This window comes from Monodelphis domestica, chromosome 5 (genome assembly GCF_027887165.1).
Source record: "Monodelphis domestica isolate mMonDom1 chromosome 5, mMonDom1.pri, whole genome shotgun sequence".
Taxonomy (NCBI): domain Eukaryota; kingdom Metazoa; phylum Chordata; class Mammalia; order Didelphimorphia; family Didelphidae; genus Monodelphis; species Monodelphis domestica.
The window spans coordinates 307591253-307608068 of record NC_077231.1 but is presented as its reverse complement, the minus strand read 5'-3'; the positions used below and the strand labels follow the sequence as shown (position 1 = coordinate 307608068).

At 46.8% G+C, this 16816-nt stretch overlaps 1 protein-coding gene across 18 annotated transcripts in view; it reads left to right on the top strand.

The window, feature by feature from the left end:
* The window catches only part of WIPF3 (WAS/WASL interacting protein family member 3), a 77382-nt gene that overhangs the window by 39597 nt on the left and 20969 nt on the right, over window positions 1-16816 (top strand). The gene's annotated exons all lie outside the window — the stretch shown is intronic.

Sequence of the window (16816 nt, the reverse complement as noted above, 5' to 3'; positions counted from 1 at the left end):
AATATTGCTATCTTAATAGCTAATTTAATTATGATGATTAATTAATAGTGATCATCCTGCTTTATAATTGAGGAAATTGAAGCCCAAAGGGTCTAAGTGGCTAGTTTTGATGATAATAATTATAGCATTATGATCTCCATTTGAAAAAAAAAACCCTTTACCTTTTTTCTTAGAATCAGTATTGTGTATTAGTTCCAAGACAGAAGAGCCTTACAGACTAGGCAAGGGGAGTTAAGTGACTTGCCCGGAGTCACTCAGCTAGGAAATATCTCAGGTCAAATTTGAACCCAGGACCTCCCATCTTTAATCCTAGCTCTCTATCCACAGAACCACCTAGCTGCCCTCTCATTCTGATATTATAGATGAGAAAACTGACGCTCAGAGAGCTGAATGACTTGCCCAAGTTCACACAGGTTGTAAGGGGAGGAGAACAAGGAGTAGATGAACAGTAAAGACCAATCTTGTGCCCATTTCCCAGCTCTGTAGAACCTGGGACTTGTCATGGCTCTTCATCTTTGCAAGACTTCCCTCTGAGAACTGAAACTCATCCTGATTTCTGTCCATGATTAAATTGTCTGTGAGCTCTTCAGAGGCCGATGAGAAACCCTGTCCAAGGTGGCTTTAGTGGTGGACACAGAACAGGAGCCCAGTCGATGTCCCTTGAATTCCTTCCAGGCTCAGCTGGAAGACCAAAGGAAGGATTTTTAAAAATTTTAATTAATTAATTAAAAAAAACCCTTCACTTTCTGTCTTAGAATCAATACTATGTATTGGGTCCAAGGCTGAAGAGTGGTAAGGGCTAGGCAATGAGGGTCAAATGACTTGCCCAGGGTCACCCAGCTAGGAAGTGTCTGAGGTCAGATTTGGACCTAGGACCTCCCATCTCTAGGCCTGGCTCTCAATCCACTGAGCCACCCAGCTGTCACCAGATTTTTTTAAAAAGGAAAGAAAAATACTAATTTCATGATTAAAATGACATCCAAAATGAGCTAGACTATAGAGCAAGGATGGGTTCTCCTCTGGATGTAAGGGTGAGCAACCTAGAAATAGGAGAGACACAGAGAGAGAGACAGAGGCAGAGAGACAGAGAGAGAAAGACAGACAGAGAAACAGAGAGAGACAGAAAGAGAGAGAGAGAGACAGAGAGACAGAGACAGAGAGAGACAGAGAAGGAGAGAGAGACACAGAGAGACAGAGACAGAGAGAGACAGAGAGAGAGAGACAGAGAAAGAGAGAGAAAGAGAAAGACAGAGAGAGACAGAAAGAGAGACAGAGACAGAGAGACAGAGACAGAGAGAGACAGAAAGAGAGACAGAGACAGAGAGACAGAGACAGAGAGAGACAGAGAAGGAGAGAGAAACACAGAGAGACAGAGACAGAGGAGAAGGAGGAGGACAAGGTGGGGGGGGTATGAGGGGTGTCATGGAAAATAATTACATTCAGCTAAGCGCAGAAGTTCTTAAACTGAGGTCCACGAACTTTAAAAAGTTGGTAACTGTTTCAGTAGAATCCATTTCCTACTTAGGCTATTCATTCTACTTCTTTCCTTTAAGAGCCCTATTAGAGGGGGGTCCGCAGGGCCAGAGGCACCCCTGGCACAAGACATGCCCAGCCTAGGGGGCACGAGCAGCGCAGCGAGGCTGCCTGGAAGCCGCAGTCCAGGGGAGTATTCTCCCAGCACTGACTCCTGTTAAGTCATGACTGGAGGAAATATGTGAAACATTTCAGGGGAGGCTCGCTTTCTCAGCTGCTGCTGAATTCTGATGCTCTGAGCAGCCCCAGTGTGGAGGGCCTCGCCGAGCGAGGCTGGTGCCCTTCAAAGGGCAGCCTGGTGTGTCCATCCCCTGCACGTTCCAGAGGTCCTGCTTGGTCAGACAGGACGGCTGTGGCCTGGGAGGCTCTACGTCCAGGAGGGGGTTAAGCAGACCGGGAGGCCTTTCTGTACGAGACCTCGCCGGGTGTCTGAAGTTCACAAACTGCCAGGGCTCAATAGCCCTTGCTTGGAGCCAACCAGCCTTTTGAAAATATTGACACAGGGAGGTTCAGCTTCATCGGGAGCCCAAATGCTTCATATCAGCCTGCTGCAGCAATGTTAGGGCCAGGGCTGGGCCAAGAAACACAAGAGGAAATATCTACCAAAGAAAACCTTGAAGGCTTCGAGCAGGGGTAAACCCAAAGCCTGGTGGAACAATAATGAGTAGGGGGGGTGAGGAAGGATAGCTGGTTTCTGACTAATTGACTTCCCCCATCAATCCCCTCATGGATGGAGTCACAGAAAATAAGAGGCAGAAAAGGTCTGAAACTGAAAAATGAGTCCCTTTTTAAGTGTGAGGAAGTTTTCTTTGAATGGGGACAGCCAACATGCCCCTGCTTCCCCTTAAAAGTCTGGTGAACTCATCAGCCTATTATTATCTACCCATTATTTGGGGTGACTTTGTAAACTGAGGAGAGGAGTAGCAAGGAAGGAGAGATGGGCTGGAGAGAGTCCAGTGACCACTTTCCACATAATTCCATTTGAGTCCTTCAGTGATTTTTTGGATCTTCCCTATAAAGCTCTTGAGGGTCTGACTAAGGAATCTTCTTCAGAAATAAGTTCTGGGTTCCCCTAAGGGAAAAAGAGTCTTTATCCCAAAGATTGTCTCCCGTTGAGAAATGAGATCTTCTTTCTTCTGCTCAGAGAACAGGATTGAGAGATTTGGGTATTTTAACAGCCAAGATAGTTCTCCCTCCCAGCTCCAAAGAGCCCAAGATAAGAAGAAGCTTGGGTTTTCTCCTCCAACGGCTTTTGAGCCTAGCTGGAATTCCATCCCATCCCCCCAGGTCTTGTGAGGTTCCATCTGCTCATCTTCTGAAACATTTCTTCAAATTTCAAATTTTCTTTGCTTCTTGTACACAATACTTCTCTCATTGATATAGCTCTGAGCCCCCACGCTGGTGCTGAATGTCCTTCCAGCTTTTAGGTCTCTGATTTTGACTTGGTTGATTCTTCAGGAGTTGCTGTAGTGGAAACATTTCTTCATCAACTGACCTGGGGATGAAGTATGATGAGTTTTCCTCTTCTGCTAAAAAGGAAATAATATTTGCCTTCAAACACACACAAGAAATATTAACCCAAACTGCTGTGGTATCCAGCACTGGGCTTGGAGTAGAGATGCCTGGTCAGAATTTAACCTTTGATTCTTCTAAGAAATGTGACCCTTGGACAAATATCAGAGCCCTAAAGATCTGGAAGGGGCCGCAGGGATCATCTGATCTAGTCTCGTCTTTGTATTTGTGAGGAATCCCAGAGAAAGGGGACTTGCCCAGGATCATGTAAGCAGTGAATCCTGAGTCGTTTCAAATCCTGATTCTCTGACTCCATACCTGTCCTTGTGGAGCATTTCCCCCCAAAGTACCATAAGAACATTTCATGGAATTAATTCTCCATGTTCTAATCCTCCTGCCACATCCAGCTGAGGAGTCATCCTGAATCTTGGGGCTCAGGGGAGAGGGGAGCATTAGACACAGATCCAGGGCTCTACTTCTCTTCTTCAGAGTAAATATTGTCCTGCCATGGAGCAGCCTTGCAGAAGTCTCATGGCCCATTGTCGAGATCTCCTCCTCCTCCTCCTCCTCCTCCTCCTCCTCCTCAGCTAGTTTTCTGTTTCATAAAACTGGGAGAACAAAGCCTGCTAGGCTGAGATACAATGGATACATGGCGTCAGGTTTACTGTAGCTTGGCAAAGGCTCCTACCCCTGAAGAGATCACCCAGCCTTGGGCAATCTCTCTGACACTGAGCCTTCTCCCAGCCTCACCAAAGGTTTCAATGATTGACTCCATCCCCCAAAAGACTCGGGGGAGTCTGCTGATAACTCTGATTCTGATCACATGCTCTCTTCAGGTGGTGGGACAGTGGGTAGAGCCACAAGATGGTGGGGTGTCACTGCCTGGTTTTGTTTTTCAAAAAAGAAAATCCCTCGAGCTGCTGAAGCCTGGGGGATGAGAGGTGTTTGTCCCCATGTGGTCTTTCTGGGAAGAGAAGCTTCTGGTGAGTTCTGGGTAATTGAACCTGAGATGGGGTTAATCATTATTTCAGTGAGCTCGTTGAGGGCTTGCAATTAGGCTTCTGAGCCTTTTTCCCCTTTTTTGGTCAACTTCTGTAAGAGAAAGGGGCCAATCATCACCCTGAGCCTCGAACGGGGGCAGCAGGGTCCTCCTCTGGTGTCGTCCCCAGGCACCCCAGAAGCCAGGCCTGCTGAGGGCTGTTTCCTTTGACGGTGACACTGGAGGAGAGCAGGTTTTTCCATGTTGCTGGCTAATCAGCGTAATGACACAGCAGGCTTCAGTTCAGCTTTTGTCTGGTTTCTATTTAAAAATGGGGGAAAGGGAAGGGGCAGAGCCCTGGAGAAAAGGAAAGGGATGGGAATGGGGGGACAATAGGGGGAGGGGAAGGGCAGGAATAACAGGGAGATCCCTGGAGGTCTCATCCCCGGGGAATTCGCTTGAAGGCTGGCATTTGGCGCCAGCTGCCACAAATTCAAGGTCACTGGTCAGGCTGTGGGGCCTGTGAAGAGGGCTGACTAGAACGCACAGCCGCTCTTAAAGAGAGAATGATGGATTGGGAATCCAGGAATCCAGGGTCCTCCATTCACAGCCAGCTTCAGGCTTAATCACCTGATCTCTCCAGACCTTGGTTTCCTCAGGAGTCATCAAGGTAACAGCCACAAGCCCAGGTGAAAGGGAACTCTTTGGGGCTGTCTTTGGCCCCACTGGGTGCCTGGCTGGAGCATTCTTCCTAATTCTGATGGAGAAGAAGCAGAAATACACACTGATGGAGCCCCCACTCATACCAGGATTAGGCTAAGACTCCAAAGAGACGATGTATGGGAAGCTCTAGAAACCCCTTTTCATTCTTTATCTCATTGTAAACCTCAAAGCACCGGCCAAGTAGAAAGTGTTTGAAGGTGTACCCAAGACTTTACCTTCCTTATCTCACTTGTACACACCACAGCCTGGAAAGGCGGGTCCTAAGGGGATCCGTATTTCCAGTTTGCCACTGAACAAATGGGCTGTTGGGGTGGGAAATGTGGCCAGTCTGTTGCTGTACATCTAGTAATTGTCCAAGGTGGGATTGGAACCCGAGTCTCAGCAGCACCAAGGCCCACACCATGGCCACTGGGCACCCCCGGCTCTCACATCACTCCCTTTTATCAAAGTTGTGCTCCTGGTGTCCCAGTTTCTTCTTTGCACAGGTGGGCCTTTTCAGGGTCACCCTAGAGCAGCGTACAGGTGCATCTCCATATAGGTGTGACTATTAGGCAGATGGATGCCCAGGCAGATGTCCCCGTTCAGGCTTCGTTGGTTTCCAGAATGGAGAAATCAATGTAATTCTGTTTTTAATTCCATTTATTCTGAAATTATTATTTCCTTAGAATCTCTTCTGGGCCAGGCACGAGGGATAGAGAGATGAAAAGGAAGACTAGCCCTGCCCTGCCGGAGCCTGGGTACTCCTTGGCGGCGGTGGTGGGAGGGATGCCAAAGGGCAGGGATGACTTCCCCAGGCAAGTATATGGAGGATCGTCTGAAAAGGGAGAGAGCCAGGAGAGATTAAGAAAGGCTGCCTGGGAGAGGCAGTCTTTGAAGGATGTGGGCTGCATTCCAGGGAGGGGAGACTCTGGGGGAGAGCCCTAGAGGTGGGCTGTAGAATCTGTTTAGCTCTCAAAATCCTAGGAACTCTCCTTGAGGCACTGCACATCTCCGATGTGGGAAGCTCTTTTTTCTCCACTGCCACTGAAACTCCCAGAAGCCTTCCAGGCACGAGGGCTTCACCCTGCCTCTCCTTAGAGGGGGCACTTTGGGGCTAGGGTGCCCCTTCCTCTGAGATAAGCCCGGCAATAAAACGATAGCCTTGGAAGAGCCAATAAACCTTATACACATCAAGTACAGTCTGGCCCTCGCCTTCTGTACTTTGGCATGTGCTGTGTAAGGGGAGATGGGGAAAAAGCAGCCCAGTGTTAGGGGAGAGGGCACCCAGCAAGGGGAGCCTTCAGGGCCCCCCTGCTCTCTGCTCAGTTCTGCCTCTCCTTGGACTTGCCATTTAGCCTCCTCTCCACTCATTTTAGCCGTCACTTAGTAAGCTCCTACTATGTGCAGGGTATTAGGGATATCAAGACAACAATGCAAAATGCCCAGCTCTCAAGCTTCCCTCCTGTTCAGTCAATGCAACATATAGAAGAGAGCCCAACATAATAGAGTGCCCGCCTTACTTCTGGTGCTTAGCACAGTGCCTGACCTCCAGGAGGTGATTAATAAGTGTTTGTTGACTTCACCTCAAAACATTTATCTCATTTAAAGTTCATAGTGACCTGGGAGGGAGGTGTTATTATTGTCTTTATTTTACAGATGAGAAAACTGAGGCTTGGGTTGAATTGACTCATCCTAGCATCCTAAATTTCAATCTGAAGTCTTGAAGTCATCTAGTCCAGCCCCCTCATTTTCAGATGAGACTGAGGTCCAGGCAAGCTAAAATGACTTGACAAGGTTGCAAAGATAATAACTGAGATTTGAACCCATGTCTTCTGGCTCTTAAGTCTACCATGACTGAAAGCAACTAAACAACAACAAACTTCTGACTCTAGAGTCTTTGATCAAGTCTTCAGTTTCTGGTGGTCAATGTTTCCTCATCTGTAAAATCAGGAGGTTGAAGTAAGTGCCCAGCTTTAGATTTAGGACCTTGATGGACTTCAGTTTCCTCATCTGTAAAACCAGGAGGTTGAAGTAAGTGCCCAGCTTTAGATCTAGGACCTTGATGGACCTCAGTTTCTTCATCTGTAAAACCAGGAGGTTGAAGTAAGTGCCCAGCTTTAGATCTAGGACCTTGATGGACCTCAGTTTCCTCATCTGTAAAACCAGGAGGATGAAGTAAGTGCCCAGCTTTAGATCTAGGACCTTGATGGACCTCAGTTTCTTCATCTGTAAAACCAGGAGGTTGAAGTAAGTGTTTAGCTTTAGATTTAGGACCTTGATGGACCTCAGTTTCCTCATCTGTAAAACCAGGAGGTTGAAGTAAGTACCCAGCTTTAGATCTAGGACCTTGGTGGACCTCAGTTTCCTCATTTGTAAAACCAGGAGTTTGGAGCTCTGAGGTCTCTTCCAGCTCTTGGTCTATCTAGGATTCTAGTATCCCAGGAGACATTCTAACTTCTATTGCCCCAAGGCACAATCCAACCACCTCTGTGCCTCCATCTTGCCTCTCCTTCTCTCTCCAGTTCTTTGATCAAAGAATTTCTGAGAAGGAAAAGGAAAGGCCAGAGAAGACTTTGGGGAGAATTGGAATATTGGTTGAATATTGTGCCAGGCACCCTCCTCCCTGTGACCTTGCACAATTACTTCTCAGAAAGGAGTTGCCCTGATGGTAAACAGAGAAGGGTCTAGGAAAGATGCCCAGTGATAGCACGATCACACAGCTTATAAGTAGCAGGACTAGAATTCGAATGCAGGTCCTCAGACTCTCCAACAAATGCCGCACTTGTTCTATTAAGCTGTACTGGGTTCAGACACACATAGCTCAGGCATGATGGGAGGAAGAGCCCAGAGAGAACAATTAAGCCTTGCACTGTAACCTCTAAGGTCCCTTAAGAAGTGCCTTGTTGGCTCCCTTGGTGACAAAATAATGGTGGGGCTGTGAGCACTAGGATTCCACCCCTTGGAAGATGGGTTTCTGTGCTTGTCATCTTAATACTTGGAGGTGATAGAAAGCCTAATGCCAAGATCATTGCAGGGGTCCTCCACTGAGATTCAAAAACAGCCTAGGTCTGTGGCAGGCAGTTTTCTCAGCAAAGTCACATCATTTTACGACTTGCTACATGCCTTCCTTCTGGGGGAATTGGCCAAGGAAGAGCCGAGGGGCCCCAGTTTATTAAGGTGGCATCATCATCCCTGTCACTGTTACTGCAAGTGCCTAGGCTGGAGCTATGAGTTGGGTGTGAGCAGTACCGATAAGAATATGGCGGACAAATGGGTACCAAGACTGCTGCCACGGCTCTTCCCATTTTTCTGTTGAGAACCTGAATTCAAGATCACGGATATGTGGGTTGCCAGCCAGTGGCAGAGGTCGATTTGACGTCAGGTCCTCTAAAGCTAGAGCTAGAGCCCTTCCCTGTGCACCATACTGCCAACTCATCATGAAGAGAGCAAGATCAGAGGGGAGCAGGGAGAAAAGGTCCTTCCTCACTGGAGGAAGGCAGGAATTCCAGTGCTCCCGTGGAAGTAGAACTCGGGTCCATCCCAGAAGCTCAAGCGTGTTCAGCAAGATCCAAGAGTGCCCCAAAGGGAGTTTCATGTACTAGGGTCAGGAAGGTCTTTGGGATCCAGAACGGGAAGGTCCTTAAATGCTGAGAGGCACCTGTAGTGATCCCGGAGTCTGTAGGGAGCCACTGAAGTTTCTTGAGGGGAAGTGATCTTGCTGCCATGCCTTTCCCGTTGGTTTTCCCACTAGCCTTTCCCAACCTGGTTCTGCTGACATGGCCATCGTGAGTCTTACTTGATGACTCTGTTTGAAAGCCTGCCTGAGAGGCTCGGGAAGGAACGATGACTATTTTTAATCATGGCTTCGCCCATTAACCATGAAAACCTCTAAGTACCTAGACATCGATAAGTAAATATTTAGCATGCGTCTCTCATGCCAGGCGCCACCTCTGGGAACCAGGCATGGATTGCTGCCCTCAGATAAGACAGAGGCACGTGAAAATCGTGCCAGCCAACTCTACAAGGGGGTGCCCGATTTAGGGTAAGAGCACTGGGCTCTTTGGCCAGGAAGCATGCATTCAAGTCCCACCTCTGATGCTGACCAGCTTTGTGACTCTGGACAAGTCACCTTAGTTCCTTCTTATCACCTGCACCTAACACATTGCCCAGCACATAGTAGGTGCTTCATAAAGAGTTACTGATTGACTGAATCCCCGTAAATTGCAGAGCAGATTTCATTAGTCTTGGGAGAGGGAGTTCAGGTCCAAATCAGTAACTGAGGCAAAAATACAGGCATGAATTGGGAACTGAGAAGCCCCGTTTCTTTCTCCTGCTCAAAATTCTTCTTCCAAAAGGGGATGTGTTCCATTCAGCAAAGCTGGTTCTCCTTCCCCTTCGTTTCCATAAAGTAACCGGCATTTTTTATGGTCATTAAAGACAATGAAAGCAGTGATTTGTTTTGATTTGGGGGCAGCCATGACATTCAATTTCAGTCCTCACAATGTGTCAGAACTGCTGGCATGCAGTTAAACAGAACAGTCTTTATTAGGGAGGGCTGGTTTTTGGGGGTTTTTTACAGCCTCCTCCCTTGGCAGCCAGCCCCACTGGTTTGCAAATGCAGGAGGTACATCTTTGGGGACTGGAAGTGCGTTGTCAGAATCAGGCTTGTTGTGTGACTGCTGGGCTCCCCGATCTCTTTCCTGGGCCACCAGACTCACGTGCCTTTATTTCCCCTGCCTGGGTCCTGTGCCCATCTCCGGGGTGAGAGATTTCCATCCGGAAGGACCTCGGGGCTCCCAGTTCAAGAAAAAGAAACCCTGAATTATTCCACTGACTTTCCCTCACTAGATCATTCATCATTGCACTGAGCAAGGTCCAAAAGGGAATCGTTGAATTCTCATTCTTGTGGCTTGTGGAGAGTATGGGCATGTATTAGAGGTCATTCAGTCAATCAATAACTATTTATTAAGCACCTACTATGTGCTGGGCTGTGTGTTTGGTACAGGTGATAAGAGGATAAGAAGGAAATGAAAAACAATGAAGCTGACCTAGTGAAAGAGCCCTTTCACTTGGGACAAAAACAGTGGGAATCAGGAGAGAGTAGTACTGAAGAAAGACTGGCAGAGGGTGCAAGGCTCTGTTCCCTAGAATTTCTAACATCTTGCACATAGTAGGTAATCAGTACGTGTTTGTTGATTGATTCATAGTCTTCATAACTTTCACCAGTGCTGCTGAGGTAGGGAAAGATAAGAAACCATTCGCTGTAGTCCTTCCAAAAAGGAAATAATTCTACCAAAAAAATCACATGTAGGATCACAGGACTGGCGCTGGAAGGGGGCTTATAGGCCATCTTGTTCAACCCCTTTATTTAACAGATGAGGAAACTGAGGCCCACAGAGGTTAAATTACTTGCCTAAGTTATCGACGCGTAATAAGTGGCAGATCTGGGATCGGTACCCCTGGGGTTCTTTTGACTCCAAGCCCAACCCTTTTTAAAAATATTATCCGGCTCATATTTGAATCTTCTCTAATTTGCACAATCTGAGAGGGCTACTTTTCTGTCCCAGGAGCTCCGGCTTGACAGCAGACATTTCCTTGGCATGCAGACACAGCACCAAAGGACGTCAGTTTAGATGCTGGAGTTGCCAGAAAAGCAGCTAACCGCCCCCGAGAGGGAGCCTGGCTGCCTGGCGGGCAAGGGACCTCCGTCTGGGGCTGGCTGAGGGCTCTGCACTCCAAGTCCCAGCAGCGTGCCCCGAGAACAGAGAGCACCGCCGCTGTGCAAAGTTATTCAGTGTCATTTCAGGATTCTAGAGAGTGTCAACAGCCAGGAAGGATCCAGAGCAGCTTCAGGCTCTCTTCAAAGCCATTTAAGAATGTTACTGAGGGAAGGGAGGGAATGCATCCCAGATCTAAGGGACCTCCGTGCAAAGCCTGGAATTCTCTGTTTCACGTAATGATTTTAAATTAATTAATTCTCTGTTTTGATGCTATTTGAAATTTATTTGAAATTCACGTATACTTGAAGGTTCTAAAATAAGCCATCGAACAATCAGATGTCAATACAAAAATATTTTAATACAGGTTTAAAAATATTTTTATATTTATTATATAGAGAAATATTATCTATTTATACTGGTATTGGGCAGCTTGGTGGTCAGGTGGACAGGGTGAGGGGCTTGGAGTCAGGAAGACCCGAGTTCAGATCCAGACGCAGACGCTTACTCATTGTGTGACCTTGCTGATCTCGAACTTTCCTTCTGGCTCTCATTCCATCGGGGGCCTAGAATAGGGTGGGAAAGAGAACCAGATGTGGCATTAGAAGCCCTGGGTTCATGCCCCAGCTCTAAATGACCTTGTGAACATCATTCACTTTTTGTCCTCATCTGTAAAATGTAGGAGCTGAACTTGATGGCCTTTTCAGTTCTTCGAGATGATATTGAGGAAAAGCAGGCAATTGACTGGTACTTCAGCTTTCACAGTCAGGATGTCTCTGGACTTGTTTAAGAAACCAGCTTCCAGGGGCAGTTAGATGGCTCCATGGATAGAACTGGGAAGCAGGAGGTCCTGGGTTCAAATCTGACCCAGATACTGCCTAGATGTGTGACCCTGAACAAGTCACCTAACCTTATTGCCTATGCCCTGACCTCTCTTCTGCCTTGGAACCAATACACAGTATTGATTCTAAGACAGGAGGTAAAGGGTTAAAAGGAATTAAAAAAAGAGACCAGCTTCCCCAGCCCCTGAACTTTCCCCACAAAGGAAAAGAACACAAATCTGTTTAGAGTCAAGGTTCAGACCAGCAGTGTGACCCCAAAGGCTCTCAGGCATCCTGGACATCAGCTGTACCCCAAGATGACAGTCAGAGCTCTGATGGGCCACCCCAACCCCTAGACCCGGAGCCGTGGCAGGGCGCTGGATGACAGTGGGCTTCTGCCACCCAGAGAGGTGACGCGAGTGCTGGATTTAGCTCCTGCTTTCTATTTTTATTTCCTTTTGGCCCTCTTGGAGGCTCAGGCCTTGGGCCCAGGGCCCTGGGCTCACACACACTGCCCTGCTCCAGCTCTGGGGCCCGGGAGAGCCTGTCCTGAGCCGGCAGCAGGCAGAAGTCCCGTGAATCTCGGTTCAGAACCAGCAGAGAGCTGGCACGTCACAGAATCAGGGACAACAGAAAGGCAGCCGGCTGCTGAAGGAAGCATTTTCTCTCCCTGTAGTTTTCAGAGAGCTGATGGAGACACAGAAGGATACAGCGAGGCTGAGTTTTCCTTGGACCACAGAGTTGTCGAATTTGAGGATCAGGCTGGAAGTGGCACACAGTGGCAGAAGGAGGCAGGAAGACCTCAGATACTTACTAGCTGGGTGACTCTGGACAAGTCACTTAAGCTTGCCCTGCCTCAGTTGCCTAATCTGTAAAATGGTGAGAACACTTGTGTTATCTCACCTCCCAGGGTTGTATCTAAAAGGCACTGCAAACCTTAAAGTGCTGGGCATCTAAATGCCAGCCATGATTGTCCAAGTTGTGGGCTCGAAGTTGGAGGCGCTCTCAGAGGTCATCTGGGCTGAGCACTCTCTGGAACATGAAATCCATCGCCAGCATCTATTTTAAGTAGTTCATCTGGATGGATGGGTGGGTGGGAGGGAGAGACAGAGGCAGAGAGGAAGAAGAGAGAGAGAAGGACAGAGAAATGAGAGGCAGAGAGAAGGCACAGAAAGAGGAGACAGACAGACAGAGGAAGAGAGACCAGGGGAGGGGGGAGGAAGAGAAAGAGGGAGAAAGCTTGAGGTGGGGTAGGAAGAGAGAGGTAGGAGAGAGGATGGGGAAAGGGAGATAGTGAGAGACAGAGGATGGGGGAGAGAAACAGACAGAGACAGAGAGAGAGAGAGAGAAATTAGCATTCACCATGTGCCAAGCATTGGAAACAGAAAAAGAAATATAAAGAGAGTTCCTGCCCCCTTAAAGGGCTTGCTTCCTCAGGTGGGGACCGACAATGCATATCCATGTAGCACAGAGACAGGTTGAAAAGAGCAGACGTGGTGTAGATGCCTGGTTCTGGCAAGACAAGGCAAGAACTCATTTATCAGAGCCTGGAGTGCCAAGGTCAGAGTCCAAGGTTCCTGAAGAGGAGAGAGAGGGATGATGCCAGAAATCCTGCAGCATGACATGGAGATGGCCAGAAGGTGGTGAGAAAGAACACTGAACTTGTAAGGAAGCCCACGACGGATTAGAAAGTATCTTGGTCTTTTTTTAAAAAATTAATTTATTTAGAACATTATTCCTTGGTTACAAGAATCACATCGTTTCCCTCCCTCCCTACACCCACCCTTCCTGAAGCCAACTCAAAATTTCATTGGGCCCTTGATCAGAACCCATTTCCATATTGTTGGTGTTTGCATTAGGATGTTCATTTAGTCTGCATCCCCAATCATACCCCCTCGACCCATGTATTCAAGCAGTTGTTTTTCTTCTGTGTTTCTACTCCCACAGTGTTTGCCCTGTATGTGGATAGTGTTCTTTCTCATAGATCCCTCTGGGTTGTTTAGGATCACTGCATTGCCACTAATGGAGAAGTCCATTACATTTGATCGTGCCACAGTGTATCAGTCTCTGTGTACAATGTTCTCCTGGTTCAGCTCCTTTCGCTCTGCATCACTTCCTGGAGGTCTTTCCAGTCTCCATGGAATTCCTCCACTTTATTATTCCTTTGAGCACAATAGTATTCCATCACCAACATATACCACAATTTGTTCAGCCATTCCCCATTTGAAGGGCATCCCCTCATTTTCCAATTTTTGGCCACCACAAAGAACACAGCTATGAATATTCTTGTATAGGTCTTTTTCCTTATTATCTCTTTGGGGTACAAACCCAGCAGTGCTATGGCTGGATCAAAGGGCAGACAGTTTTTTATTGCCCTTTGGGCATAGTTCCAAATTGCCCTCCAGAATGGTTGGATCCATTCACAACTCCACCAGCAATACATTAATGTCCCAACTTTGCCACATCCCCTCCAGCATTTATTACTTTCCTTTGCTGTCATGTTAGCCAATCTGCTAGGTGTGAGGTGGTACCTCAGAGTTGTTGTGATTTGCATTTCTCTGATTATCAGAAATTTAGAATACTTTTTCATGTTCTTATTAATGGTTTTGATTTCTTTAACTGAAAATTGCCTATTCATGTCCCTTGCCCATTTATCAATTGGAGAATGGCTTGATATTTGTACAATTGGTTTAGGTCTTTATAAATCTGAGTAATTAGACCTTTGTCAGAGGTTTTTGTTATAAAGATTATTTCCCCATTTTGTTGCTTCCCTTCTAATTTTGGATGAATTTGGTTTTGTTTGTACAAAACTTTTTAATTTGGTGTAATCAAAATTATTGATTTTACATTTTGTGATTTTTTTCTAGCTCTTGCTTGGTTTTAAAATCTTTCCTTTCTCAAAGATCTGACAAGTATACTATTCTGTGGTCACCTAATTTGCTTATAGTTTCCTTCTTTATATTCAGGTCATTCACCCATTCTGAGTTTATCATGGCATAGGGTGTGAAATGTTGATCCAAGCCTAATCTCTCCCACACTGTCTTCCAATTTTCTCAGCAGTTTTTATCAAATAGTTGGTTTTGGTCCCAAAAGCTGGGGTCTTTGGGATTATCATAGACTGTCTTGCTGAGGTCATTTAACCCAAGTCTATTCCATTGATCCTCCTTTCTGTCTCTTAGCCAGTACCAAATTGTTTTGATGACTGCTGCTTTATAGTATAGTTTGAGATCTGGGGCTGCAAGGCCTCCTTCCTTTGTATTTTTTTCATGATTTCCCTGGAGATCCTTGATCTTTTGTTCTTCCAAATGAACTTTGTTATGGTTTTTTCAAATTCAGTAAAAAAGTTTTTTTGGTAGTTTGATGGGTATGGCACTAAATAAGTAAATAAGTTTGGGTAGGATTGTCATTTTTATTATGTTAGCTTGTCCTATCCATGAGCAGTTAATGTTTTTCCAATTGTTTAGATCTAGTTTTAATTGTGTGGAAAGTGTTTTGTAGTTGTGTTCATATAGTTCCTGTGTTTGTCTTGGCAGATAGATTCCTAAGTATTTTATATTGTCTAGGGTTATTTTAAATGGAATTTCTCTTTCTAATTCTTGCTGCTGAGATGTGTTGGAGATATATAGAAATGCTGATGACTTATGTGGGTTTATTTTGTATCCTGCAACTTTGCTAAGGTTGTTGAGAAAGTATCTTAGTTTTAAGAGACCTCAAGACCTGAGTTCCAATCCCACCTCCAGCACTGGGGGGGCGGGGGGGGGGTAGGATGAGAGTTCCAGCCAGTAGACCTTTGAGTCTTGATTTCATACTTTGTTGAATGGAGGTAAAAATACCTGTGGCACTTCCTTCATAGGGTTCTGGTGAGGCTTGAAGGGAATCACAGCTGTAAAGCTTTGAAAATGTTATCTGAGGGGTCAGCTGGGTTGCTCAGTGGTTTGAGAGCACTGCCTAGCTGGGTGACCTTGGGCAAATCGCTTAACCCCTGTTGTCTAGCCCTCACTTTCTTCTACCTTGGCACTGATACACAGGCACAAGGGTTTGTTGTTGCTTTAATTCATGCAGGAATACAAGGCATGCTACTGATATTTCCTAAAAGAATTTGGCCTCATTGTTTTTAATTTACTTATTTATTTGGGGGGGGGGGGAGGCAGGAGATTTTATTTAATTGGTTAATTTAGAATATTTTCCCATGGTTTTTCTAGTAGCCTGTCCCCAGGCTGACCTAGAAAGGTAAGAGCAGCTGGAAGTCTTCGGATGGCCCCTTTGGGGCGGCCTGAACAAACAGGCAGACAGTCATAGCCCAGACTTCTTGAGAATCTCCAAATTGTGGTGGAATCTTATCTACAAGCATTGTGAGGATTGCAGCAGGTAGTGTCACGGGGTGACCCGACCTGTGACATGTGAATGAGTCCATCCTTGGAAGGCCTTTGCACCAGAACAGTTTATGCGCATGAGAGCTGTGGTCACAGCTGCTCTCTGGTCCTTCCCAGGTTTTTATTTCACAGAAGAAGAATAGGAAATGCCATTTAATATCACATACGGGAGCCCTCTAGTGGGAAAATTCAGAGGCCTCTGCTTGTGTGTCCAGAAAAGCGTGGAGCTAACAAGGAGAAGCCACAGTAAGATGAGAAAACAGCCCTCGTCACTGAGACTTGGAGGCTGAATGACATCATACCCACATGTGTGTCTTGGCGTGTAACCTCTCCATGGCTTGGGAATATTGAAGCAGCAGATCTCAAGGGCTTGGGAAGACCCTGTCCGTAGATATTTAAACTAGAGCTATTGAGGGCCCACTTGGTGGTCCTGGCCGCCATCTTGGAACAACGCCAGACAGCCACTTTGTTAAGAAATGGAAAGTACGTGAGAGATGGCCGAAGAGTGTGGCCTAGATGAAGCCCTAATGAGGAATTATAGGAAAATGCTTTTAGGGCACAAAAGAGGAAGGGCTCCCTGTTTTTTCTGATCCCAGGGACTTCTCCAGACTCTCCAAAACAGAAATTATGGGCCAAAGATACAGCTGTTTCCATGGTCTAGGACACCCAGAATCCAAAAGAAAGTTCTACCAAAAAGCTCAAGTAACTGAGTTCTCTCTTAGCACACTCCTGGCATGGAGGCTGCCCCGGCAAACCCAAGGAGCCCACCTAGGCTTAGGACAAGCCCCCACCCCAGTCTTCCCAGGAAGGAGCTTTGCCCATGCAGCCATCAGGGTATTCCCACAGCTCCTGCCCAACCTTGTCCCGTCTTCTCACAAGTGGCATTTGGGAAGAGGAAGAAATCCCCCCACACCCCCCACCAACACCACCATAGTGGGTGAGGGAGAAGCCTCACACTTGGGAATTAAAGGTAAGTGAGCGGCCCAGAGTCACACAGTTAGCAAAAGTATGAGGAAGGATTGGAACCCGGGTCTTCCTGACTCCAGGATTAGGCGCCTATGGACTCTGCATCACTTCCTTCCCTCCTTAGAGTCTGGAAGGCTTGGATTTGAATCCTCCTCTAAGATTTACCAGCAGTGCCACCCCTTTAAATCGTGGGGAGCCTCAGTTTCCTCATCT